We start from the raw sequence: 27,729 nt of genomic DNA on the forward strand, positions 1-27,729 counted from the left end.
TTAGGACATACATTCTTATAAGCGGATGATACGAAAGTCATACGTTCTGAATTAAACTTTGTCGACGATGTCTATAGCAAATTTATTAACTGGAGTGTAACTTGGGGAATGCCTGTAAATAATAATAAATATGACCTGCTTCCTTTCTCCAAAAAAGAGTTCATCCACCCAAGTCTTAAGGTGGTATATTATTACTTGCACTTAGGAGTCTAACTTCCCTGGTGATTTGAAATTTAAGAGGCATATACATTACATTATAAAGAAGGCCAAATGAAACCTAGGAATTATTAAAAGAAGCTTAAAAACTTGTGACTATAAAACTATATACACTTTATGTCCTCCCGATTTTGATGTACGGATCTGAGATCTGGAATCCTTCAAGAAACTACTTGACTGATTACTCAGAAAGGGTGCAAGCCCGGCTTGTGTCGTTTTTTTGGCCTCATCCCTTTGTCTCATAGACGTGTAATTCAAGATATGATTACACTACACCGAATTTTAAGCAAAAAGATTAACCTATCTCCTTCTACCTTGATACTAAATATGGGCTATCTGTTCCGTAAAACGAGACTCTCCATTCAAAACACCATCAACCTACCAAAAACAAAGAATGACATTTTTAAGAATAGTTTCTATTACAGATCTATTATTCTTTGGAACACAATACCTTTTTGCTTTCGCAAAGAGAAGTGACCTCAAGCAATTTTTAGGAAATTATTAATTTTTTTTTCCTCTCCAATGTCACGTTTTTTATGTTCCCGTCTTTTATATTTTAATATTTTTATTATAAATGCATCACTATTATTAAGAACGATAATTTTTTTATTTGATAAAATAAGTCGACCTTTAAACGGTTGGTTTATCGCCGCTGGTGGAAATAAATGAATTTGCCTGAATTACTACGATGTCAATCCTCAATTCTACTCTGAGTGTAATAAAGAATAATAAATCTGCAACAAATCCTTAAGATTACTCGTTATCTTTTATGACCACACACGAATGTTTAATAGGGTTTTGAATGTCGTTGAAAACAAAAATCCCTAGTCAATAGTTAAATTGTTATGACAACAGCTGAGGAAAAGAAAATTTATTCTTAATAATACCAATTCCAAAAAAAGGGTGATCGAAAATAAGACCCGGTTTTCATCACTAATAATATAACAACCAAAATTACCTCACTTTAGTTATTCATTAGTAAAATTGATACAACAACCGATTTTAGTGTTCCCTGTTTTCATCCTATATTCATAGATATAGTTGTTAACGATGAGAGTAATATATAAATGAAAATATTCAAACGTCAATTACTTTTATTTTTATCTTGCTTAAATCATTTACTGTCCAATTAAAATTATACGTAAAGTTGTAATTTATGTGACCCAAGAGATCTCATTTTGACTAAGACTCAAAAACTGTTGAGAACCCCTCTGTAACCTCATTCTTTCCGTATATTCACAATCATGTAACCTTACAATTTTATTAAAGCTATATTATACTTAGTACTTCTAAGGTCCCGGCGCCACTGTCCAAATAAAGGCTTATTTATACATATATTGTATTAAATCGGACATTCCTTTCTTTAAATAAGGAAGTTGTTTGATAACAGCATTTAATTGTCGATTTAAGAAAAATATCAGGACCACAGTGACACACAGTTATCTTTATTGCATCTTCCAACATGTCCTTCAAAAACATCTGAAAATTAGCTGGTAGACAGCAAATGACGTCATTATTTCCTATTTTGTTCGACTAATCTTTATTTAACGTAGGGATATTAACGTCTTAGCAAGAAGTTATTTGAGTCCAGCAGATAGCAGTTGAGGGTACTAATTATGGACATGTGCAAATATGTAAGCAGGTGACAAAATACATGGGAATTGTTCATATTTTGGGGCTGCAATTATGGTGATTAAAGAATTACCTTCCTTGTATTAATATTGTTTATTAAATAAAAAAACAGATTGTTGGATCTGACTTGATTTTTTAACCCCTGAGAGTTTTTTCTAGAACTTCTCAAATGGATAGATAATGTTTGGCCACAATTCAATTCCATGAATTCCATTAATTTTTTAACTACTCATTTTTGAGATTTGGAATGATTACCTTCAAGTTTGTTCAGGCATAAAATTCTATAAACATAAAAGTACCATGAATTCTATTGAAATTTGAACACTTACAAGATATTTCAGGGTTTCACGCCAGATTATCCAGAGAGCTACCGAAAAAGTGGTTGGAAAGGCCTTGTGAAGTTGGAAAGGGCACTTTTGACACTGACAATGAAAGAAACTCATCTCCTCCGTTGCTAAGCTCTTTTGAATGTGTCTTTTGAGTTCTTTTTAACTCTTTTTTGATACCTTGGCAACCCCCCTCCCTACAGCCCTAGTCCAACTCCCTTGACAACAACTTTTAGGTGCATGGCAAGGGCAAGGCCTACCGTGTCTCTACACCGAGCCCCTCAAAGACAGTGTCAGTCAGCACTTCGACGCCATGACTGCGGACTACATCCACAAAGGATGCCAGGACTTTGCCAACCGCCTGGAAGCAATCATTGCCGCTATGGCAATGATTGAGAGAGCTCAGACACGTATATGTTGGCTGCTATATATATTTCTGGACTAGGCTACACTAAGTGTTGCCATGTGAAATTTGACATTTCCTGTGGTAAGTTTGATATTTTTGTAGCATAATCGTATTCAGAATGTTTTTACGTAAGACCATCATTTGTGTTGTTTGCTGTGACTTGAAAAAACAAATTTGGCAAAGATATTGAATTAAGTTGTCACCTTTTTTTGCACTCATTTTTCACAACTTTCGATGTGGATTATCACGACAAGATAACATTGATGAACTTAAATCTTTGTATGACGATAAAGCACCCTCCTATAACACTGTGAAATACTGGTTTAATAAATTCAATCGTGGCCGACGATCGCTCAAAGACGAATTCCGTGAAGGTCGTCCAAAAACGGCCGTTGTACCAGAGAACATTGATGCCGTACGTGAAGTGATATTGGAAGATCGCCATGTGACATACCGTGAGATAGAGGCATTTTTGGGCATTTCTTCCACCAGTATACATTTGATATTGCATGTACACTTGCCCGTAAAAAAAGGTTTAATTTCGTTGGATCCTGCACAATTTGACAATCGCTCAAAAGAAGGCTCGTGTCGATTGTTACAAAGAAATGTTGAAAAAATACGCTCGCGGTGCTTCAAAAGACGTTTATAAGATCGTCACAGCTGACGAATCATGGATCTATGCTTCTGAGCCCGACACAAAAGAGCAGTCGACAATGTGGGTCTTCGAAGACCAGCCAAATCCAACAATAATTGTTCGTGGAAGAAGCACTTTGAAGCAAATTGTCTCCTGTTTCTTTGGCAAAACTGATCATGTGGCGACTGTTCCACTTCACCATCGTAGAACGGTCAATTCTGTGTGATACATCATAATTTTTGTGCCTGAAGTCTTTGGAGAAATTCGAAAAACGAACAAGAGAAGACGAATTATTGTTCACAATGACAATGCAAGCTCTCACACATCGGCTCAAATCAACCCCTTTTTGAATTGATGGGGTCATCCGCCGTACAGCCCCAACTTGGCGCCCAATGACTTCTTTTTATTCCTGCACATCAAGAAAAAAATGCGTAGTCAACGATTTTCGTCGCCAGAAGATGTTGTTGAAGCGTTTAAAAACCAAGTTTTTGAGCTGTCTCTATCGGAATGGAAAAAGAGATTCGACAATTGGTTTGAGCGCATGCAAAAGTGTATAAATCATGCTGGAGAATACTTTGAAAAACAATAAAACCATTTTTTATGATAAATATTCGCATTTTCATTATTTGGTCAGTAATGTATATAGCAGCCCACGTATTTATAGTATGAATTTTGTTGAAATTCTATTTTAATTAATCTATTATATCTTGTTGTAGTTTAAAATTCTAAGTATTTAGATTTTAATGGACTTCTCGGTATATCAAAAACGTATTAAACAATATCCATGGTGAGTTATGACCTTTTTTTTTTAAATTTTTGTCAAAAATAACTGTATGAAAAAAAATGTGAGGACGGCCCATTTTTACTTAAATTTGTAGTTAAACATTTTAAAAATGTTAAACACAATATATTCGGCCCTTTAAAATTTTATAAATTATCTTTTAAAAAAGTCACTTAACTAAGTTCGGCAAAATGTGTAATGAAGGGAAGTTGCCATAATTTAGAAATGCCTAATCGAAAGAAACATGAATTATATCTTCTAAAAAATATACAAGATCTAAATTTTCCCTTATTTTTTTTTTTTTTAATAGAAGTATTTTAATTTGTAGCGTATGGCAGTATAATTTATGCATGACGACCCTTGTAAAAGTTGTGCCACTCCGCTTCTGACAATAATCAATAAACATACATAATATAAGAAAATCCCTAAACTTCCGGGAGGCATCGGATATCTGCTCATTTGCAAAAAATATTCAACTCTAATTAGTAGTTAGACATGCGCCTCATCAATGAAAATAAATTTGTGTAAGATAAATTAATGAAATACTTTAAATATTTCATTAAAAAAAAATCCAAAGCTATAAGCATGTAGATAAAAACAACATTCCATCGATGTTGAGAATGTTATTTTTTTCTTTAAACATGTAATATTCTTATCTTTGGTCCTTAATATCTTTAATGCGAGTTCATCAATAAACTTCAATAGTTTTTGATAGGATACTGATAGACTATGTATATTTTCATATCAATAAAGGAATATTTTTTCCATTTAAATATTGTGGATTAGTAATTTATACTCTATGTTGTAACTTATATGATAAGAATTAAAATGTAGTTAAGTAATCAAAATAATAAAAGTCTAATTTGATTTATTACATATTTAAGTTTCAAAATTATTATTTTATTCTGTAGGTGCATAGTAGTTTTTAATTCACTAACTTTAAATTTAAAATTATATGTATTCTTACTTAAATTAAAAATTTGAATCTCGGTTCTCCAATAGGAAAATTTTGAGAAGGCATTTGTGATCCCATCTAACATTGGATCCTATGTGGTTCCAGGATGATGGTATTTTTGGATGTAAATATATACATGCTTGTGAAAAGAATGCAAAATTGAACGTGCGTTCAATAAACGGAACGCTGAATGAAATGGACTTTTTTTTTCAACAATCAGCACCAAAAATGAAATTATAGCGTTCTGTTCCAATAGGTCTTAGAAAATATTCAAGAAATCAAAGTTCATATGTCTTTTTGACTTTTTAAATATGATTTACAGGGGTGATAAAGCAAAGATGAACTTTGGGGAAGCAAATTCTGAAGGGGGCTCTTTTTGAAGCCTCTTATTAAACATGAATGTTTCTAGTACTTCAACTTAACTCAGGCATATGAACATGACTACCTCAAAAATTCTGAATCATTTGGCTGAGGCTCATTATATGGCCGTGAATGTAAGAAAATGGGCTACTAAAAGGAATTTGCTCTCGTGAGTGCAACAGCATTATGCGACCTTTTAGCGTAGAATACGAAAAATCTACTTGATCAAGAACATTATAGTGTTGAACGAGGGGGCCATATATTATTCAAAAGAACAATAATTACAAAGTTATCTGTCGAAATTGCCGCCCTCTACTACCACCATGGCATCGAGTCTGGGCCTGAAAGCTGTACAGACCTAGACGACATGGCTGCCTGCTGCTTCTCGGTGAAGGTGTATAGCGCCTCGATGCTGGGAACCTACTTTCGGCGTATCTCCAGATACCATAGTCGAGAGGATTCATGTCGGGCGAGGAGGGAGGTCACAAATCGTGTTTGTAGAAATCGGATAGATTATCCTCGAGCCATTGCAGAGTGGTCCTGTCCTTGTGCTCCAGGGAAGAGTCCTGCTGGAACATATAGTTTTCCTCGGGGCAATTGGACTTCAACTAGGGCAAGGCCAACACCTTGAGGACGTCCTAGTACTTATTGTTTCGATTTTGAGGCCTTTTGGGAACCAAAACGTGGGCATCCTCTTCCCGTCTAATGCACGATTCCCAGCATCATCGAAGAGGTTAGTAAATTAGTCTGATTGACCAGAAGAACCTCATCAACCGCGTAGGCAAAGTAGCGGTCGTTTGTGGAGTTTCTCAACTTATCCACATTCAATTTTTTCTTGTCTTGATGCTAGCTTACAAGCTTCAAAATATATTATATTACATTTATTGATAGATTTGTCTTTGCTATTATCCCACATGGAATCCAAAGCGGTCAAATTTAGTGAGTAGACGTATTATATAAACAAATATGTTCCGTGATATTTTTTTTGCCACTCCAAAGTCATTAAGAGGCTATTTTTTACCCCAAGAAAACTGCATTTCCCTTCTCCCTACATCTATCTATCTCCTTCTCCCTATATCTATCTATCTTTTTCTCTCTGTCTCTATCCTGGTCTCTTCTCCCTTTTGTCTCTTTCATCCTTTTCTTTGTTTCCTTTCCCCTACCTTCATTTTTTGTTTCTATTCCCCTCTATTCAGTCCTGCAATACGGGCAGCCTCTGCTAGTTATTTATATTAATAAAGCAAAGTTTGTATATATGTCTGTGGAGGGTTCTTTTTTTTTAGTGTGCCCTTAATATCTTAGAACTACCTCACTACTTGATCTAGAAAATAACTATATACCAACGAGCCTGCATGACGCCCACTGCATCTTGTAAAAAAAAAAATAATAGTCAACAATTATAAATGTAAAAAAAAAAAATCATGGCCACTTATACGTTAGATACTTATATGATATTAAAAAGGGTTTATATATCTAAATATGTATATTTATGTAATATGGTTGAATTTTAAAGCATTATATATTGAGTTCATCTTCTTTTTAAAAAGACAGAGATCCAGATTATCCAACAAAATCAAATATTATCCCCAAAACGAAGCCCTTAAAATAAGATTTTTTTTTCTTGTTTTTTTGTATTTTTATTCTTTTTTCTTTGATTTGGATCGTCTCTCAAAAAATATATATATGTATAACTACAATTACAAAATGGATATAAAATTTTAAAGAGAAACAATAATATTGTTATACGGATTTCTAAGCTTTTTTCAAACTTAAAAATGGGTCCAAATCTATAAAATGAACAAAAATATTTTACAAAATTAATACTGAAAACCTTTTCTAAAATGAAAAAACAAATTATTTTTTCGAGTTCAAATATTGTTATTGATAAGGAATCTAAAATATTTATTTGTAGACTTGTGTTACAAGTTGGATAACTTTTTTTGTCTATGAGGAAGTGATAATCAAGAATGCGTAATGTTAGGAATTTAATCGTTTTAAGAGAGGCGCCTTTAAAGGGTGCTATGGGTTGTACATGTCCCCCATAGGTTGCACATGTTCCCATAGGTATTCAGAAACCCGAGTAGTCTCATATGGATTTCAAATATTTTTTATTTAACAAAATAAGGTCATTTTTTAAATATATCTAATTTATTTTCTTAAAAAAAGGTAATCCTTAATTTTTTTTGATTAATAAAATACAAATGCCCCCACCCACAGTTTAAAACCCTTATCTGTGCCGCAGATTTTTAATTATTGATTTTGTACCGTAAGGTATACGAATTAGAGACAATTTTTTTGAGAAGACAGTAATACCTTAAGATACAAGTGCCCCGACATACGCAAAAAATTGCATTTACATACAAGTTTGTTTTGTTTTTTGTAGACACGAGCTTGTCGAGAGTTTGCGACAGGACGTAAGAGCCGCTTCAAGCTTCTTCTTTATTTAAAGTTATTTTTCTTGTGTGATAAATTGCTTTAACTTACGAGTTTTTTTTTTTTTTTTTTTTTTTTACTGAAGAGCTCAATCGAAAAACGAATTAAACTCATATGTCAAGATATTACTTTATATGCATTTTTGAAACTGCCCAATGTTCCATTAAAATCTGAACACTGAATTTTAAACTTCAACAAGGTATAATTTATTAATTAACAATAGAATTTCAACAAAATTAATCATGTAAATAGATGTGTGTCTGATCTCTCTTAATCATTAATGTAACCATCCTTAGCGGCAATGATGGCTTCCAGACGGTGGCGGAAGGCCTGGCACCTGCTGCAGATGTAGGTATCTGTCATGGCGTCCAGTGCTAGCTGACAGTGACTGTTTGGGTGACAGACACTACGGGCCTTCCCCTTGACATTCTCCCAATGGGTGTAGTCAAGAGGGTTGACATCAGGGCTTTAGGGGTGTTAAAAGTGTTAAAAAAGAGTTCAAAAGATTTTTGTTAAGGAGAAGATGGATTTATTTCATTGCTGGTGTAAAAAGTGGCCTGTCCACCCTCACAAGGGTCTTTTCACCAACTTTTTCATACCTCTCTGGGCAGTCTAGTGTGAACCCCCGTAATCTCTTGCATGAGGCCTCATAGACTTGAGGGGACTGGTCTGGGCTGTTTTTTTTTTAACTCCTCCGTATCCAGTATTCTATTTTTGAAAGAGTCCTTATTCTTCTCCAAAGTTTACTACTCGTTGACGCGTAGATGCCCAACTGTTTGGAGTACGTGAATGAAAATTTCATTTTAACTCCATTTTTACACTTTTGACCCCCTACAACCCCCTTGACTACACCTTTTAGGAGTATGCAAGGGGAAGTCCTGCAGTGTCCGTCACCCAAACAGCCACTGCCATGCAGCACTGGACGCCATGACAGAATACTACATCTACAGGGTGTTCAAGCCCTTCCACCACCGCCTGGAAGCCATCATTACCTCTAAAGGTGGATATTTAAATGATTAAGAGAGCTTAGATACACAGCAATTTTGTGTATTAATTTTGTTGAAATTCTATTCTTAATTAATAAATTATATCTTGTTGAAGTTTAAAATTCAAGTTTTCAGATTTTGATGGACCACTTGCTATGTTATGTTAGCTTATCGAAAACTAATATTAACAGTGTCAAGTGTATTTTGATATCAACCCCATTTGCAAATGTTAAATTAATGTACATATTTATTTCTTTATTTTTAGTTTCTACACCTTTTTGATATTTCTTTGCTTACAGATAGTGTTAGTCTGGTCCGTATTTATTCGCTCGAGTCCGCATTACTCTTGGGACCGGTCCTTTTAGCCTTTACAACTGTCAGTCATAATATTTTTCTTAAAATGTCGATAGCACAGAAGAGATATACGATACTTATTAAGAACAATGTACATATCTTGCAAAAAAAAATTCCTGTTTTCATTTTAATGAAAACAAGAATATTTTTTGCAAGATATGTGCAATGCTCTTGATGTATGTCTGATACTGTTTTAATACGCTATCAAAATTTATAGCAAAAATTGAAGGACTGACAATTGGACTGGATCGAAGAAATTGAAACCGAAAATGTGCTCCTGACAGCAGTTTTTTACCATAAAACCACTTGATGGAATGTTGTTTTGATTGACATAAATTAGAGAAGAAATATAAGGAAAAGTGAAGACTATATAATTTCTATTCATATAAAATAAGATATAAAAAGGCTTAATTTGATAGCAAAACATTTTAACAAATTAGAAATTCCAAAATATTAACATAATTGTTTTAGTAAACATAATTATATCCAATATTTTTAATTGTCTTAAAAATCAACTTTTATGGAGATATAAATCATTAATCATTCCCTTAGTATGTTTTTTTGTTTTCTCTGTTCAACATCCAAAAACTATTCCAACTTATCATTGAATAAACTATTTCGTTTGATTTTTTTTTTTATAAAAATTGAAAAAAGTTATCTAATTCGCCTATTGGAAAAAATTAAACTTTAAAAACATACAATTGTATTTATAATATTTAAGTATAGCCATTGGATAATAATGGCACAAAGTTGTTTAAAATAAGAGACATAATTATATCGGGGAAAAAACAGTTTATTTGTTTGTATAAAGGTTTTTGGCTATTTTAATATGTTCCCCTCTACAATACAAATGTTCAGGCGTAGTTCATTCTTTGTTTATCATAATCGTATCCCCACAACAACAACCATTTACTTTTTGTCAGCTGTTGATCTCTATACTCTGCTAATTGTCTCTTATTACTGTTTTTAACATTGGTCTATTGAACTCGAAATATATATGTATATCGCTGGTTTTGAGAGATTGCAAACATATCTCTTCTAGTATTTAAAAATGTAGTCTAAAAAAGTGTAGGTTATTGAGGAGAATAGCGTCATAAATTTGATTCCTTTCATCGTAACTTTTTCCAATTTTCAAATGAAGTCTACCGGGCTGGATAATACTTAAAGAACCCCGATTTTTATATAGTATTTTGTGTTTTTTCTTAAATATCATAATGCAATTCCTACTTGATCTACTTAAACTACTTCCAGACCTAAAATACCACGTACATCTTTCATTAATGGGCCCTGCAAAGCATACAAACAGTATTAAAGGGGATAATTTAGTTATGAAACTATTGCCTCATACTTCATGGTGTCATCCGGAATTTTCAAGTAAAACTGCTGTAGTTAGTCTTGTCAAGTCTTAGAGTAGGTCTTTTCAATTGTTGGTCATTGATTTATTCCAAGAAATGTTGAAAGTGTATTAAGGCACAGAAGGTAAACATCAGATATGTAATAAGGACCTTGCCCATATCTTGAAAAAAAATATTTCATTTTTCATTACAATGCATTATAATATGGACACATTTTATTTTTATTTCATAATACTAATTAATTATTGATTATACTTAATATAAATGTTTAAACGTCAATGACGTTACAAGGGATCTATTTTACCTTAGCTAAGGAATCTTATATTCAGACATGGTACAAAGTCTTAGGGTTGACACTAAACTTGACTCTTGAATCGAAACCAATGATAAAGTTATTGAACAAATTAAAGGAATACATTGAATTTAAATTAAATTGTGCTCATTTTTTGTATAAATCTCCCAATTTATAAAATTAATCAAGGAAAGTAGTGCAATAAGAAACATAAAAAACATTAATCAAAGTATTAACTTAATATTCCAATATTTACGATATTCCATTTTATTAGTTTGAGTTCATAGAAAAATTTAATAATGACTCAAGTACAGACCAGAGTCTGGTATTAAGTGTTCAACAAAAATAATCAGTTGGTAGTTTGCCATTTCTTTCCAACTATGGAATGATTATTATTCAATAATTGTTGGTAATATTTCACGAATTAACAAGAGCTAATTCAATTCGGATTCAACCAATCAATGTTCAGGATTAGAATAAAAGAAGCAGAGCCCTCTCCCCTCCCCCAGGAGGGATAGCAACAGCAATGATAGAGAGACCATTATTTTGATTTCTAAAAAAATAACCAGGATAAGAGGAAATATACATCACTGCATTGTCATTACAATTCAACAGGGGTCTCCGTAGGACTATGTACATATAGATATATATTTTTTGTGTGCCCCCCGGCTTGGGTCTTGAAATTTTTTTGAAAATAAAATACAAAACAAAATTTCAAATATTAAACTTTTCTAATAAAAAAAATTAAAAATCTAGAGCTATTTACAAAAAATAAAATATTTATGAAAAAAATTTCATAAAGCCACATCTTTTTTTTTTTAAATCACAGCTGTTCACAAAAAAAAAAAATTTTTTGGAAAAAAAAGTCTAAAATTAAATTTCAAGAATTAAATTCTTTGGAAAAAAAAAACAAAATTCCATATTTATTCTCAGAAAGAAAAAAATTGAAAAAATTTCAAAAATCCAGAGTTAACCAAAAATTAAATTTTCGTGATAGGGAGGTTACTATAAGGAATACTATTTCGAAAATTTTTGATTATTGTTTTCAATTTCTTAAATAATTATTTTCTATTTAAGTCGATTTTAACATTTTTTTTTCATAAAACTGGAAAATTTATAAATTAATGAAAAGTTCCGAGGCAGGGTGCAAAAAAAAAAAAAAAAAAAAAAAAAAAAAGAAGGCTTAATGTCTGAAGAAAAGTGGACGATTGGTTCCCCTAAGTTTTACAATACAATTGCTTGAGATGATATGTTATCGTTTCTTTTGAGATTTTTGAATTTCGCAAAATCTTTTTATGTCAAATCAGTCACTTAATATCTTACACCTACACAAGTATCAAAGCAGTAGTTGCCATAAAAAGAAACTAATTTGTCAATTAAAAATAATATGATAATTGCATTAGAAACTGGTTTGATACATAAATAATTATTAATTAGATTTCTACTCTTAAAATTTTACTCTGGTGCACAATTTATGATTAAGTAACAAACATTCAAGTAAAATGTTGATTTTCTGAAATTATCAAAAATAACTCTCAATACTCGAATCATATTTGATATTTTTTATAAACATATTTAAATATTTTGCCTTCATATATGTACATTGTACATATGCAAGGTACATTATAGTGCTGAGTCGGTCCTAATTTAGGACTGAAGACTCTAGTCCCATTAGTTAAGTCCTGTCTAGATGTCTTAAAACGTATAATGTTCGATTCTTGAGGACGTGATTAAACTTTAATTCTTATTTTAAAGATTTTGAAGACTGATATAGGGGCGTCCGTAGGATTATAAATTGGCGCCTTGGTTTTGGAATTTTATTTAAAAAAATCACAAAAATATTTTTTTTTTAAATTTTAAATATTTTTTTTTTTCCAAAATACACAAATAATTTCCAAAATCCACTGCTGTTTACAAAAAAAAAACTTTTTCGAAAAAAGTTTTAAAAATTCATAGGTATTCACTATACAAACTCAATATTTTCAAAAATTAAATTCCAAATATTAAATTTTTGGAAAAAATTTCAAAAATCCATAGGTATTCACAAAAAGAAATAATTTTTTTGAAAAAAAATCCAAATATTAAAATGCTCTGCTGCATAATTTTCCTGAATTACCTTTTTTTTAAGGAAATAAATTTTTTCAAAAAAAAGATTTTTCCCTATTTGCATGTCTTAGTAACAACCTTCAAATTCTTCAATTTTGGAGGGCTACAGCCCCTCCAGCCACCCCTTGTAGACGCCCTTGTAGTAGGACAGGTCCTAAGACTACTGGGGAGAATATATTAGGAGTGACACAACCTTTTACATGTTGTAAGTTTTATAAGCAAATTGTACAAATTACATCCCAAAAAATAAGATGCTCAATTTAAAGTACCTATAATAAGGATAATGCAATAATTCTATATGGAGGTTCCATATTTAATAATGGAGTTTTTGACTATTTTGATAAAGATCACTAATTGATAAGGATTCTATGACACGCTATAAAGTTCAAATTCCAACAGTTATGTTATATATGAGTGATTTTTTTTTCTTAAAAGAAAGTTGTAAACTTCAAAATGTTGGAGTATCGATAAAAAAAATTAACTTCGACTTCAAATAGTAATTTTAAAGGAATGCCAGTGGCAGTGGAACCATAGGGATCATTGTCCCTCTCATACTTTTGTAGAGCTTTGATAGTAATATCAATGAAAAAATTCATCTTCCCCAAATAATTTTAAATGTGATTAGAACGAAAAATCATTCATTTTTTATTATTTGTCTTTTATGAAAAAAGGATATTTGCTCAAATTACGCTAGAAAAAATTTAAAAACTTTTTGTCTCAAAATTGGTATACGAATAATTTAGTCTAAAGATAATATCAGTATAAAAGCAGCTGTCAAAAAACACAATTTTTTAGTTAAGAAATATAACAATCAAGACATTTAATATATTCAAATGAAATGATTGCATCAATTTATAGTTGTTAATGAAAATGATTGATGTTGTCATAATATAAAGTGTAATGAAGCACAAGGTTAACCGATAACGCTTTTCCGACTGATGATTGACTTCCAAACCGTTTTTAATAGTGACGTCTAAGAGTATGTCGTTTACTGTTAATCAAATAATTTTTAGTATTATTTGCTGTTAATATACCGTTGTTATACTCTATGACGTCAAAATCTGTCTGTCTTGCACAACAGTTGGTAAGGTACATCAAATTGAAAATTGTGGCAAGCCCAATTACATGAATGTATAACCCAAGGTGAATGTAAATACAAGGTTATAACCATCCATAACGCTTTTCCAAATTATGTTTAATTTCCACCACACTTCTTAATAGTGAGGTCAAAGTGTATAACTGTTACCAAGAGTAGCTATATATCACCTTCCCTGACTGTTATTGTTAGAGTAATGTTGTTATACTCTATGACGTCAAAATCTGTCTGTCTTGCCCAGTAGTCGCTACGGTACATCGATTGAAAATTATGATAAGTCCGATTACATGATGGCATAACCTTGTATTTATATTAATCTTGATATAACCTTGAATTTCTATTAACCTTGATGATACGTATAAATTGTAAATTGTACAATCTTCTTATACAAATAAAAACTTGTACATAAATCGCAACTTGTACACGATACATATATTCATTTTTTATGCAATCAAATGAATTGTCCTAATTATCTCATCAATATAACTATAAAAATAACATATTATAAATGATAAACTGTTGTAGTTTATGATATCATGGATACTCATAATTTAGTAATTAAGCTCTAAAAATATGTTGTTAAAAAAATCTTAATATTATATCACTTATAAGATATTTTGCTTAAATATCATTTATGAAAAAGTAAATTCAATAGGCAATGGTTTAAGTAAAAATTAAGGTCATTTAGGCAATAGTTTTTTGGGATTAAACAAAAATTTTGAGCAGAGTTAATTCCGAGATTCTTATAAAAATCAAGTATTCTCGAGTTTTACTCGTGACTTTATAGAGAAAATCAATACTTATGTCGTTTTTTATAAACTTTGGAGATAACACTTTGCAAAACTGTCCGCAGGGAGGGGGGGCTAAAGGGATTTTAAGAAAGACAGTGCTCCCCCACCCCTCTTCCAAAAAAAAAAAAAAAAAAAAGAAATCCTGCATTAAATTATGTTTAAATATTAAATTGAATTTTGAAGGATTCCTAACTATTTAATATTCTGAATCATTGCCTAATTTTTACATAACTCCCAAACATTCGTCAATAAAATAATTCTGAGTCAAATTTCCGTTTCTTTAGTTAAATTATTTAAAAAAATTAATTTTTTTTAGGACTTTTTGAACTATTTCAATAAAAGTTAAGTGCTTATTGGTGAGTTTTACTCCTTACAAATCATTATTTGTACCAAGAATGACAAGGAACACCCTAGAAAAAAAGAAAATTAAATGCATTAAATGCTTAATAGTTCGGGCATTGAACCCTTTGCTGACACTCCCCTATGTCCTTGTCAGTATCCAATAGGTATTCAAATATATAACATTAAATATAATCTTAATAAAGTTATGTTTAATTATATGTATCAATTTTTCAAACCATAGCGACCTTCACATACACTTTTTTATTTGTCATGATCCGTACACAAACCTAACCTCTTATATCCAGAAAGTAGTTCTTAGTTAGATAAAAAATGATATTCAACATATATAACGTGTAGATGAATAAGTTTCAAGGTATAAAAATAAGGGAAAACCTGGCTGAATAGGCAATCTAAACCATTCAAGAAGTCAGTATACGTTGGTATATACCTCTGTTTTCCTCATGATAATAGTTTGATGGACCTTCCGGCCTTCCTTCCTGTCTATTTTATTTCAGCAATTGTATTTGAAGAAAACAATTAAACCATATAGTACACTAGGACTGAGCTTATAAATTATTCATTTTTACATAGCCAAGTAAAATATTGAGTTCAAGTCGAATCACGAGTATTTTCCCATACAGTACGAGTCTATTCTGAGGTCACTCTTTAATTAGAATAAAGTATGACTTGAGTTCAAGTGCATCACTTTGCCAAGTACACAAGTAAAAAAAGTGAGTTAAAATTGTATAGTTTACAAGACTCATCTCAAATTTGTGTAAGTGCCTTAAGTCCAATATATTTTGATCCATTTTTTAAATAGAACTCTAAGGAACATACTTATGATCCAAATACGGATATTTTTACAATAAAAATATTATATGTCCTATCGATGATAAAATATTTTTTTATCAGGGTGTTTAATAACTAAATTTTCATCAACATTATCGATATGTTATGGAGTGATTTAACACAAATACAATCTTAAACCAAAATCAAGAAATATAGATTTAATGTCTAATCATTTTTAAATTTCATTCTGAAGGCGAAATTCTAAAGTTTTATTGGAAATACTGTTAGCTGCTATCATTAGGGTGAGGAGTAAAAAAACAGTAAAAAAGGTTTTGACAAAATATTTACAGAATTAAACTTATTTTAATTTAGCTCCTGAGTTTTTACTGGTACTATATATGAAAATCAGTTGATCGCTTCAATTTTCAATAGACAAAAAATCAATTTTTATAACTTGAAATTTGCAAAATTCTTTGCTAGCAAATATTTTCACAAATAATTATGCTGGTGAACTAAAATTGGTTCTATCAGATTTGGTGTCGTAAAAAAATTATGCCTGATTTATTTAAAAAAAAAAAACCTTTTTAAGATCTTTGCAGAATCTTCGATAACTGTGAAAATAAGACATGTGTTAATTAAATTTTCTATCTTTTTAGAGGAAATAACTATCCCTCCAAAAAACTTTAAATGAAAATTAATTTAAAGATAAACAAAAAAATGAAAAAAATCATATTAAAATACCGAAATTATGTGTATGGACAATGGGGGATGTCATCTATCTTATTTGTATTTCCAACACAAATTAAAACAATTGTCTTTTGGAGAAAGGAAGTTATGTTGCCGTGTATCCATAGGATCAACCAAAATAATTTGTTGACAATAATGGATGATAATTAGTTGAAAAATTCCAATTTAAACCCGATTCACATTTGAGAAAAATGATTCTAGCTTACTTTTGTATTTACCTATGTTACTTTTATTTTTCAATAGTTGTTTTGAAGGGATGACATATAATTTGTATCTATACTATTCAAAAATTGAAATTCTAATAATAAATCTTCTAAAGGAGCTACAAATAAATACGGTTCATGTTTAAATTAAACAAGTAATTTATATACCGTTTAATCGTTAAAATAAATTAGACTGTATGCATTTTTATCTAAATTAAGGCTTAATGAATTATATATATGTACATATTTTCATTTCTTTTAGTTTTTAAATCAATAATTAACTGAAGATTTAAATATGTTTTCTGTAGGAATAGACATAATGTAAATGTCGGATTAGTATGTATTATTTTCATATTGATGTGAGATTTTGTAGCTTCGTATGCTAAGAATGTGATAACTTTAATGATTTAGATAAATAACTCAAATGTGTACCTACATAATTAAATATTTATTCCATAAATAAAACGGAATATATTTTAGCGTCCAATTATAATAATTATTAAAGTTTGTTAATATTAAAATAAATGCAATCTTGGACTACACTTTAAATGGGTATATGCATAAGTAAGTTAATATGCAAAAAATACTCATAAGGTTTAATAAATGTATACTTTAGAGACGATATGAAGAAAAATAAACGCTTGTCATTAACTTACTATAAACATTTGAGTCTTTATACCTATACCTTAAATAAGTTGTGTACACGTTGAATCTTTAGCAAAATAATACATATTTATAATAATAATACATAATAAACATCTGTATTTGTACAAATGTGCTGAGAAATGGTAACTATAAAGTTGTTTCGGATTATAAAAATTTGAATGCCCATACAGTTCAATCGTTCGTTAATTCATAATAAGTTTCGCCAAAATAAAATAATGCCAAATATCAATTTGTAGTTATATATGAAAACTTCCAAAACTTCACGTTAATTTGTTCCGGAATGGACGTCGTAAAGTTAATGGTCTTCTGAATCATTTTTCCAACTAAAGTCAATTACTCGCAGGATGTGCCACGCAATCCACTAACTGTTTATTGCTTATAAAACCAATTGATTCGAGCTCCAAGACAAAATTGTCTCACTATTTTGCGTCGAACTCTGAATATATAGGGAACTGAAGTTCACCTACTGTATACTTAAACAGCTGATGTTATCATTGTTACTTCTTGTACAAAAATTCAACAATTATACTATTTTTAATATAATTTTGCTATTGTTTTTTTTTACATTTTTACAAGGAGTTTTTTGAAATTTTCTTATATTAAATGTGTAATATCTGGGCTCTACATACTCAGAGCGGCTAACTTCAATAACTGTACTCACAGTGTGATAGTTTAAGACTCTTCTTCTGTTTTATGGTCCTTAATACTTTTACTACATATTCACAAAATAAAAGTTAAAACCGGCGTTTTATTTTTGGCCTGTACACAGTGGGGAGGAAAAGATGGTACAAAATCCCCAAAGTCATAAGATTAACAACTCTTTTCATTCGAGGAGATGTAACCTAAGATCATCACATTCACATTTTTGAGCACTTTTGTTGAATTTGTATTTCCCTACATGAAGGATTACCGTCAAAAGAGAGAAACTCATGGGAGTTAAACATGTGATCTATATTGAATATAGATCATATTTTTATCAATATGGATTTTTCTTTATTCATTTATGATTTATATATAAATAAAAGAAAACAATAAGATATTATACATATCTTTAAGAATGTTTAATCCTTCTTAATCCCGCATTCACACGCTCCGATTTGAATAGATTTAAAAATTACCTCCATCCGGATTGATAGAAAAAATAACATGGAAAGATATGACACATATATCTTTATTTTAATTGAATAGAAGTATCAAATATTACGTAGATATACTATTTAGTTCATGTTACAATTTTTTAAGTGCAAAGAGGGTAGCATGACTATTATTTAATTCCAAAAATATATGTCATAGGAAATAATACTAAGACGTTTCCTTTACAAATTAATAGGACTATTTTCACTGATGAAAATATATTTTTTTAGCAGTTGCATATAATTTGAAATGAATACATCATATTTGGAATGTATACAATATCTATTTATAAGGAAGAATCTTTGTTCGTTGCGCACCCTGATATTTTATTATTATTTAAATACATCAAATGTCATCGCATCTATTTAAACATTTGGTCAAACCATATCATTAAAAAAATTATAAACAATAGAAAAAGTGTTACAAAATGGAGCTGCTCAATTATCTCAAGACGAAAACCACACACATAATACCTACACAACGAACCTCCTGTACAACATTCACCACCAACCCTACCCCTCATTTTCCTGAAATTTTTCAGCACCTGTCAATTTCAAAACAAAAGGTGCGTATGGTATATTTATTTTACTATTTTGGCGCTGTTTTATAATTCATCATCACAGGATGTAAGTGATGATAATAACAATATGATCCCCTAGAGGTAGTAGAAACCCTTGGCAAAAAAGCATAATGAACATTTTATTGCTCATAACTCAAGTTATCAATTGTGCTATGTCACGTTCTCCTCTCGTAAATACCCAAAATAGGGTCATCACGCTGTATGTAGAATTTGATGAAATCTAAATGCACATTTTGACGACATATATACTTACATATATGATATTAGATTTCTTATAACAATTTATGATTTATCCCTTATATCAATGACTACCAAAGGAATAATTATACAAATTAAGACATTAACTAAAGAAAAAAAGTAATTGAGACAAAATCAGTTAGTGAGTCGATATTTTATATATTCATAATGGTAATATTATGTACATCAGACAATATTTTGAGTTTACAACAATGATAAAACTTTTTACAATCCCGTCAATTTTACATAGCATAAGTGCACTTTACTTGATTAACTTAAATACATTGAAATTCAGCTTTTTGTCCAATATATTGAAAAAAAAAGAAAAAAAAAAAAAAAGGATAAACACCGAACACCTGCCAAAATGTTATGTTTGTGCTACAGGTGCAAAATTATATTTATTTTCCTTTGAAATAGCATACAAAAATTAAGAAGCTGCTACTAATACAAATGCTTTGAACATTTGTTATTCTGTAATATGTGTTGTTGAAGGATACTAATTAAGGATTTTTGTTAGTAAATTAACGTATTTATGTTCTGTATTTTAAAAAAAGAAAAAAAAAAAAACATTTGTCGAAGTTACAGAGTCGTATTGAATTATAAGCAAAATTCATAGGATAAAAGTTTCCACAAAACTCGGATAGTTGGTTGGATTAGGTACATAAAAGATATAATCAAGAATAACTATCTATATATAAAAAGAAATACAGTGAAGAGCCTATTTTATTTAAAAAATGGCACTCAGAAAGAAGGCAATTCAAACAGGCATATAAAATAAATAATATGCAATAGAGAAGAAGTGTTACCATTTTAGTAACACCATGTAAATAAGAGATTAATTTAAAATAGCTAAAAAAAACATGATCTAACATAATACTTTAAAAAATAAATAAATATAAATTCGTATTAAATTATAAAAGGGAATAAGACTGATGCTGCATCATCGATGGACACACACATTTGTATGACTAACTAAAAACAAATTTCATAGAGAAAAGCAAAAATCAACATTTGACAATCGAACTATTAAATAAAAAATGACAACTTGAGGAGCGAGCAATTTCATCATAATAAGAGGGCTTTGGACCTGCCTCTAATCGATCTCTGGATGAAATATCAAATGATATAGACTGTCTTTGAATATTTGTTGAACACTTGGAACTGATGGAGATCACTTCAACTTCTTTTCGTAATTGGGTCAATTTGCTTTTCGTTCGATGTTTCGTGTAGAGAGCACCCAAAATCGCAGCTAGAATGACTAATCCAAAGGCTGTTAAGAATATCAAACCAAAACCTGGTGACTTCAAAAGATAAAGTTTTTTGCGAGCGGGTAAATAGGAGCCGTCAGGGTCCTTGAACTCGCATCTTTGGCCCATGTATCCATCTGCACATTCGCAGTTGTACAGAATGGATTCCGCGATTTTGACAGCGAAGCACGTGGCTCCATTCAAGCAGTACCAGGCCGCGTAGGCGGGGGGACAAGCGTAGGTCTGGAAGGTGATGTCGGGACGAATGGCTGAGTGAATAGGCGAGCGGGGTTTGGGCGTAGACCGAGAGGAACAAGCCTCGGAGCCACGGAGCAACACTCCCACCAAGAAAAGGAAAACGGATCTCCAATTCAGTCCCAGCCCCGGAAACATGCAACGACTCTGTGACACCATTTCATTCACATCTCACGGCAGAGATTTCCAAACTGAAATCCATTCCACACACTCTTACATAGATTCCAATTACTTCTTCACTGCTTTTACTCTTTCAAACACGGATTCCGCAGTTAGTGCGTTGCGGATAGAAAGGATGGATCGGATGTGGGGGGATTGTCTACGGAGAACACTAGTTGGAAACTCTCTTCAACTCTCCTCTCTTCACTTCACTTCTCTTTTCTTCTTCTTTTTTTCTCTCCTCTCCTCTCAGCAGGCAGCAGTCAGCGAAGCAGCAGCAGCAGCAGCTTCTCCGCTCTTCATTCTCACCACTCTCTCTCAGTAATAAGTCTATGCTAAAGGAAAGAAGAACAAGATACAAAGATAGATCAAACGGGTTGATAGCGAAAGGAAAAAAAGAAAAGGAAGAACAAAAAAAAAAAAAAAAAACGCAGGTGGAAGAAACTTAACATTACATAGAAGAAGAAGAAGGGGGAGGGGAGGAGAGGAGAGGGGGAACAACCACCAATAACAATGAGAGTTAAGAACAAGCAACGCCACACTTAGGACCTTCAGATGGGATTTTTTCAAACAATATGGCAGGTCCCATAGGCTTTTTTACAATATTTACTATGCAATTGTGCATAGCAAAGCCAACTTCTACATTATACATACAAAATAAACATGTGATTCAAACTTGGCGAATTTCCAAAAATATCTCACTTCGCGGGTAATTATTTTTATTTTTAGATATTTCTTAGATTATTATAATCTTTCAAGCTTATTCATTTAGGTTATATCTACTTTTAAAAAATTGAGGAATTGGAGGCTCTCATTCAGCCAAAAATGATAAGGGTTAGGGGTACTATTATTTAAGGGAATTCCCTAAGGGAGGTATAATTTGTCTCTTGGACTTCATACCTTTCATTTTTTTTTCTTTATTTATATCCCGGAATAACAATCATATCATATAATTTTGCTCGATTTGACCTTGCTTTTCCTAAGTAATACACCATCGGCTATGTGTATCAAACAGCTTTTTCCAGCACCGTTGGATGGGGCAGGTAATATTGTAGTGGTATGGACTTCACGCTAGAAAGATTCCAATGGGTGCAAATCTGCCTTCCTTGTAAGTGGTAATAGTTATTTGGGTAATTTTAGAGGGGTTTTATATAAAAATATTTCATTTCATGTCATAATTCGTCAACGAGATTTGAGGGTTTTATGAGAATTACGGGGTGAAGTTTTATAATGTGGAAAAATATATTCCACGCCACAGCTGTAATAGATTGAATCCTTCATGTCAATACATTTTCCAAATGGAGTTTTCTTACTCTTCACATGTATATATTATTAATATTTTACAAACAATATACAATATGCAGAAACAATAAAAAAATCAATGATTGATGAATATTAAATATGTCCGACAAATGTACAACACATGAGTATCAAATGTCAATATGTTAAATACATAAATGAACCCGATGATGTGTGCCGGCGTAAGGTGTTAGTGTTACTTACTACATATATGTATATATTAATAGTAGGGTAGATAAGAAATTTTACACCAATGAACTGTATGGTCATTCATTCGGGTTCGATAAAAGTAAAATATTTAAAAAATGTTGATATTTCTCACGAATGAAATATGTAACTTTCCAGATCCTATTGGGCGACATAAATTATCTTAAATATATTTTTCTTTAGAATTAAGGAATGAGTCATGAAAATTTGCTTTGAATTGCGTGTATCATTCTTATTAAAAGTCAGAAAATGATATAATTATTTTTACCCATAAGACATTTTTTAGACAGAGCGTTTTAATATATTTTTACATTTATGGATAAGTAATTAAGTTATCGAGCCTTATGTCGTCATGACATGATTTGTATTGAATATTTCATTTTTGTTGAGAAAGGGAGGTAATAATTTATTAATTATGTATAATTATAGAATGCCATTATATTAAATGTAATTTTTATGTTTCTCAGGTCTCAAAAGTACACTACTTCGATAAAAAAGAAACTGTTATTTTTTTATATTGGTACAAATGTGTACATCGTTTGTTGACCATATCAGACATTGTGCATTAGTTGTTCGTGTTTGACATATACGAAGTTCTTTTGGTGTTCTTTCTGATTTTTTATTAATTAAAAAAATAGAAAGAAAAAATAAATTTAGGAGAAAATTCTTTAAAAACTATTGAAAGATTCATATAAAATAGTTATTTTTTTACATTGCTAAGTTTGGAAGATTAATAAACAATCTTCTAAAATTTTAATGAATTTTCCCCAAAGTCATAGACATACCAACCTTTTTATTTGTCAAAAACAAAACGTACATTGCAAAGTTGTGTTTCAACATAATTAACAAATACAGTTTTGAAATCAAATTCAGAATATGAGAGTAACTGTTTCTTTTTGATCAAACCTCGTATGTTAACTTACCAAAGATGATGGGTTTAGTACAATTGTTGTGCTGAGTGAGATGAGTACCAAATTCTGAAGGAAAAACAGTATCATTGAGGATCAGTTGGAATGACTCCAAAGATAAGATGTAGTTAAGGGATTCAAAATAATTGGAAGAAAGAAAATTAGCTAACTTTGTGCTTTTCGAAGAATTACATATCTAATTTTAGAGGTGTTAAATGGAGGAAATCACTTTTTTTTTTTTTTAATGAACAGTTGATCAGTTATTTTAAATCTCTAATTTTTACAAAAAAATCAAATATCTCTTATTTAAAAAAAAAAACCATTTTTTTTCTTAAAAATGACCAAGGATTCTAATTTGTAAAAAAATTGACCAGGCGTTCACTTATGGGTGTTACAGGGTTAAATTAATGAATAATTTAGCATAGTGAAATAACATTCTTCTCCAGATTTGTTATTGCCAATTTTGTCTTGTAACTCAATGACATTACCGAATACGATTTATTTATTTCATGATATAAACATTAAACTGATCAATTTTCTAAGTTGTTGTTTTTTTAAATATTGAGCTCTCGTAGGCTTAAAATATGCCTTTGGGTAAAAAACAATTAACTTAGAACAATTTTGAAAAAGTTTTATGCGTTACCTAACGCCCTTAAAGTTTTTAAAATTTACATTTTTTTGAAAATTTCGTCTTCTTTGTATATCTTCCAACCACGAGAGAATGTATGATTAATTTTTTTTTATTTAAGTGAATTATCTTTACAAAGTATCAATATTACATTATTCTCTCATTAGTTTTAAACGGAATAGGAGTGAAGGATATTTTTTTTAGCCTTTTACTCCGAGTGTGCATTATTTATTTTTATTTTTTAATCAAGCAACAATATTGCTTAATCTTTATGGTAAAAAATACACAATATTATTAAAGGGACTTCGATCTTTTATTCAAGGTTTTTTAATGGCTCCTTTTGTTAAAATAAATCATCGAATTTCTTTAAAAAATTGTTTTCTTAAATAATCTATTATTATGTTTTTGAAAAATGAAACAAAAGTTGACATAATTAAATATTATTAAAATAAAAGAAGTGTTGTTAATATTGAAACAATTTCTAACTGTCTTTTTCTAGTTAATGTACCTTTTTTTATGTCGGGAAATCTCTTTCGATGTTCTTTGATTACTTCTAATAAATACTGTTTCTGTTATTCATCATTAGTTGATTACCGTTATATGAGCAGCTCCCTTTTCAACCGAATCATTAATGCATGTTAAGTTATTGATGATTGAACATACCGCCTTATAGTAATCTCTTGAACTCCCAGTTTCATTGTCAGCTTGAAGGAAATATAAAAACGTAAAAAAGTTCAGGGTGTATTTGACACAAATTTGACTAATGATAGTGTCACAATATTTTTAAGTCTACTTTTATTCTTTTTGGAATATTTAACGGATTATGGACTGTTCCAAATTTATAATTGCTTCGGTCATAGTTCGATTTTTTTGGGATGATACTTTTGGGTCAAAAAATGTTAAGGCTATATTTTGTTTGTTTAAATACCAAAGGTGCCGAGTTTAAGTTTATCTCGAAACATGTAAATCTTGAGAGCTTTTTACTCATCCATCGAGTATGATACATAGCTGCTGATGCAATGAGGTGTTCACCTAGAAGAGTATTACCTCCAAGAAAAATGAAAAAGTTATCTATAAAAATTTCTTACTTTAACACATTGAAATTCAGTCATAACAAAGTCTATTATTATGTTATCCTAAATATCAGAAATTTCTTTTAAATCATTGGTTATGACCGACTTAAAGTCTATTTTGTCGATTTTTCCCCACTCCTTCTGAAACTTTTTAAAACCTCGATGATTGGGCCAGATGAAGGCCCCATACAAATGAATAAAACACTTGCAAAAAAAAAAAAAAAAAAAAAAAAAACACAATTTAAATACATGATGTCGACAGGGTAAGTTAAAAGATCTCTTTCTTTCTTATTTTGACTCAAACTATACACATACACCATTGATCTGACCAGTGTAGTTTTGTGTTTTATCAAAACATAGTACTAGATAGCAAACATTTGGTGATTCACCAAATGTTTGACATCCCAAACCAGAAATCTTTGGTAATATTCCTTGTCGATTCCACCATTACTTAAGTGTTTTTTGTTAAAATGTAATTGTTATAAATAATTTAAGTCGTAATAAATGAAATATACAAAAACAAAAATAGTTGTATGATTATCAGGATAATATGCAAAATAACTATAATGTCATATTTATTTTTTAATAATCCAATACCAACTTTAATAAAGGATCAATGTATTTCTTCTTAATATTGTGTTGTTTTACTTTAAAGATTTGGTTGTTAGTTTTAAAAAAAAAGAGTTGAAAATCAAAGAAAGTAATAGTAATATTTTTTTAAAGACAATTTACTTTTGTAAAACAAATAATATAAAAATACATTTAATCATATTTTCTTGTGGTTGAAAGATATTAAAAATAGATTCCGAAAAAAAGTCAACTCTAAAACTTATTCAAAATTTGGCAGTCATCGTTTTTTAACCAAATGCATATTTTTACCCATAAGAGCTCAACATTTCCAAAAAAAGATTAAAATGGACTTTTCTAATATACGTACAGCCTAATATTTCATATACATATTTGAGTCAATTCAACGAGTAAGTTCTTGGTTAATTATAGGCTTTCTATTCAAATTTTTGGTATGACTTGATATACCTAAGAATATTAACTATAATTGAAAGCCGTCATTTGATGATTTATATTATAATTATTTCATTGTGAAGATGCACTTTAGCGACTTAAAGTTCAATTAGAAGCGCCTTCAATAGAGTAATCATAATAATTTGTTGATTATAATTCGTTGAATAATTCCGCTGTAATCCACACTCAGTTTCTAGAAAAATCATTATTATTTACTATAATATTAACGGCTCACATTATTTTAGAAAATTGAAAAATATACTTTGGACATTTAACAAAGGCAAAGCGATATGATCAAGCGAATAAAATATAATTTCCTCTTGAGCCCATATCCATATGAAACATGAACATACATATATTTTGCGATAAGAAGCAAAAAAATAATAATAAGATATTATCTTGAAGCTAACCTAACTGTAATTAGGTATCAAAGGACTGCATTGTTTTACATTACAAAACTTCTTATTGCTTCAATTCTTCGAGTTAACTTATATAATATTGACATACTTCTTCAACACACTCCTACCAAACTTAAATTACATAACAGTTGATGTAAAATAGGTAGTATTTGACTTCTACTTGGATAACTTCATTCCGTCAAATACGTTCTAAGGTAAAACAATCATGATACTTATATTACATTCCGGTCATTGGGAAGACTCCAAGCTTTGTAGATATTCGAATGGATAGAGTATACATTTGTAACTCCATTACTTTGTTGAAAATATTTTATTGCACATTTATTAGTGGAATATTTCATCATCTGTTAAAAATTACTTAAAATAATCTGAAGCTATTATGAGAGAAATATTCACTGTTTATATCATGACGTTTTACATCGAAAATGAATGATTATCGTTATTATATTTATAAATGCTATTATTATATATACGATAATGACACATTGCTACAATCAAGGATTTACATACATATTTGGATTATTTTAAGGATAATATATTCTTAACTATTAGTCTCTAATCAAAATTTACGATTAGTGAAGGATTTTTACATAATTATACGGGTTGACTTACTTTGTTAGCATCTTAGACTGGATTCTATGTAAAATTTTGAGTAAATATCTTGATGAACAACAAAAGGTATTTTAAATAGGGCTGTAAATCTTAAGCATTTTCGGGTTGTTATAAAAAAAGGAAGCCGAAAATCGGCATGTTAACCGGTACAAGTTGAAAGAAGTTTTAGGTGGTGAGTAACTTGGTTATCATGACGCTTTATTATACAAGGAATAACCCTTCAGCGTTACTCTCCGTCATTCATTATCCCACACACTCGTAAAACTACTGGAAATGAAACAATAATATCACGCTCACACAAGAAGGCTGACTCTCTTTTCCTGTAACTACAAAAAGGAGAAATTACTAGTATGATTTATGAACATTGATAAATTTATCCGACTCGTAACAATTTATCACAATCTTAAATTAATCTATTTCTTAACTTATGCTAAATTATATTTATCCTTTACTTAATAATTTCATTTTATACCCAGACAAA

At 30.4% G+C, this 27,729-nt stretch overlaps 2 long non-coding RNA genes and 1 pseudogene across 3 annotated transcripts; 2 read left to right on the forward strand and 1 right to left on the reverse strand.

Annotated features, from left to right (window-relative positions):
• Positions 1-2,487: 2,487 nt before the first annotated feature.
• LOC139907236 (histone-lysine N-methyltransferase SETMAR-like) lies at positions 2,488-3,440 on the forward strand (annotated as a pseudogene).
• Positions 3,441-9,488: 6,048 nt separating this feature from the next.
• LOC121129710 (uncharacterized) lies at positions 9,489-17,926 on the reverse strand. The gene is made up of 3 exons (XR_005868492.2): positions 17,735-17,926; positions 10,432-10,599; positions 9,489-10,370 (listed from the first exon to the last, which is right to left on the reverse strand). It is a non-coding gene; the product is annotated as an uncharacterized lncRNA (long non-coding RNA).
• Positions 17,927-19,548: 1,622 nt separating this feature from the next.
• Positions 19,549-25,190, forward strand: LOC139907135 (uncharacterized). Of its 2 annotated transcripts, XR_011783483.1 has the most exons (3): positions 19,549-21,791; positions 21,855-22,190; positions 23,056-25,190. It is a non-coding gene; the product is annotated as an uncharacterized lncRNA (long non-coding RNA). The 2 variants fall into 2 exon arrangements; XR_011783482.1 differs by lacking the exon at positions 23,056-25,190 and having other exon boundaries at positions 21,855-22,482.
• Positions 25,191-27,729: the final 2,539 nt, after the last annotated feature.

The sequence above is a fragment of the Lepeophtheirus salmonis genome, chromosome 14 (genome assembly GCF_016086655.4).
Source record: "Lepeophtheirus salmonis chromosome 14, UVic_Lsal_1.4, whole genome shotgun sequence".
In the NCBI taxonomy this organism is placed as follows: Eukaryota; Metazoa; Arthropoda; class Copepoda; order Siphonostomatoida; family Caligidae; genus Lepeophtheirus; species Lepeophtheirus salmonis.